This window comes from Myotis lucifugus, unplaced genomic scaffold (genome assembly GCF_000147115.1).
Source record: "Myotis lucifugus unplaced genomic scaffold, Myoluc2.0 scaffold_1348, whole genome shotgun sequence".
Lineage (NCBI taxonomy): Eukaryota > Metazoa > Chordata > Mammalia > Chiroptera > Vespertilionidae > Myotis > Myotis lucifugus.
Genome location: NW_005872396.1, coordinates 27,304 through 29,500, shown reverse-complemented (window position 1 = coordinate 29,500; position 2,197 = coordinate 27,304).

Here is a 2,197-nt window from a genome sequence, read left to right as displayed (position 1 = left end):
ACAGCTATGTCCCTGGGAACCTCAGCTGCCCGCCCCCCGCCCCCCGTAGCAGGGCCAGCCCTTCCTGTCAGCCTCGGTGGCTGCTGTGACCCTCAGGGGTAAGACTCCTCCTGGGGGGGGGGGGGGTCAGGTGGTTGGCGGGACGATCTGGCTGCTCCCAGCTGGGCCCCAGGAAGGTGAGCGTAGCTGCCGCCGCCGGTTTTGCTGCATCTTGTATCCCCTCCAAACGGAAATGCTCTTAATGACGTGATCCACAATCGCACGCCTTGGTGTTTACCCAAATGGCTGGGAAACCCGTCCACGCTCACGCCTGTGCGAGAATGTCCTCGCAGCCTTCCTCCTCGCTGCCACGCGGGGCCGAGACGCCCTGCCGCGGGCGGTGGAGACAAGCCGTGCCGAGTCCGGACCGTGGGACACTGTTCAGCACCAGAAAAAATGAGCTGCCGAGCCAGGAGCAGACGTGGAGGGAACGTAAGGGAGCGTTGCTAAGCGAAAGACGCCCACTGAACAGGCTGCCCACTGCAGATCTCAACCGCGCGTCACGCGGAGAAAAGCTAAGCCACGGGTCAGTGGGGAGGGAGGGGTGGGCAGGAGGGACATAGAGGACGTTTAGGGCAATGAGCCCACTCGTGTGACACTCTGATGGCGGATACGCGGCCTCGTGCACTTGTCAAAACGCACAGAATGTACAACACAGAGTGAACCGTCCGTAAACGGGGGACTTCAGTGAATAACCGGCCACCGATACTGGCCCATCAGTTGTAACCAAGGACCTCAGAAGCCTGTTATTAGGGGAAACTGAGGCACTGTCTGTCTTTTCCGCTCAGCTTCTCGGTCCGTCTACAGCTGCTTTAAAAATAAAATCTATTCAGCCCGGCCAGCGTGGCTCAGGGGTTGAGCGTCAACCTAGGAACCAGGAGGCCATGGTTGATTCCCAGTCAAGGGCACATGCCCGGGTTGCAGGCTCGATCCCCAGTGTGGGGCGTGCAGGAGGCAGCCGATCCATGATTCTCTCTCATCATTGATGTTTCCATCGCTCTCTCCCTCTCCCTTCCTCTCTGAAATCAATAAAATGTATTTTTAAAAATAAATAAGTAAAATCAATTCATTTTAAAACATAAAAATGTCCACTCTTGTCCCCCATAGCACCCCCGGCTCCCACTTGTTTATGCGTTTGTTTGTTCCCTTGCCCGAGAAGATATATCCACATATGTGTCACTAAGCAATGGCTAAGAGGTGGCTGCCTAGGAGTTGCTTTTCCCCAGGAGTTTTATGGTTTCAGGCCTTACATGTAAGTCTTTAACCCATTTTGAGTTTATTCTTGTATGTGGTGTGAGAAAGTGGCCCAGTTTCGTTTTTTTTCTATGTGTCTCTCCAGTTTTCCCAACACCATTTACTGAAGAGTCTCTCCGGACCCCACTGTATGTCCCTGCCTCTTTTGTTCATTAAACATAAAGGCGGAGGTTTATTTCTGGGCTCTCTATTCTGCCCCATTTATATGTGTGTCTGTTTTTATGCAGGTCCCATGCTATTTTGATTACTATGGCCTTTAGTATGGAGCCTGCAACCCAGCAAGTGCGGGACCGGGAATGGAACCCTGACCTCCTGGCTCCCAGGCCGGGGCTCACCGGGAATCGAACCCTGACCTCCTGGCTCCCAGGCCGGGGCTCCACCGGGAGGGAATCCAACCCTGACCTCCTGGCTTCCAGGCCGAGGCTCCACCGGGAATCGAACCCTGACCTCCTGGTTCCCAGGCCGAGGCTCCACCCCTGAGCCAGGCGGACTGTCAGGTGTTTGGAGGGAGGCATGGAGTCCGCGGAGGCCGCCGAGGGCAGGCATTTGAATGATGTTGCTTCCTGTTATCCGTTCACTGCGCGCATTTTTACTGAATGAATACAATGCGCCAGGCATCGTCTAAGGGCCGGGCATGTCCCGAGGGCCCTGCGGACACAAACAGCCAAACCCCATCCCTTCCCCGCGGAGGGTGGGTGAAGGGCGCGGGCGCGGGGCCGGGCGAGGCGGGGCTGTCAGTAAAAAGGCCGTGGATTCCCTGCTCCGTGTCCCCGCCCCGGCCCGGCCGCCCCGCCCACGACCCCGCAGGAGGCGGGCACTCCGCGCGCGCACCCGCCGGGACTTCCCCGCGCGCGGGGTCCGGGGAAGAGGCGCGGTGGGTCTCGCCGGGCGCGTCCGGAGCAGA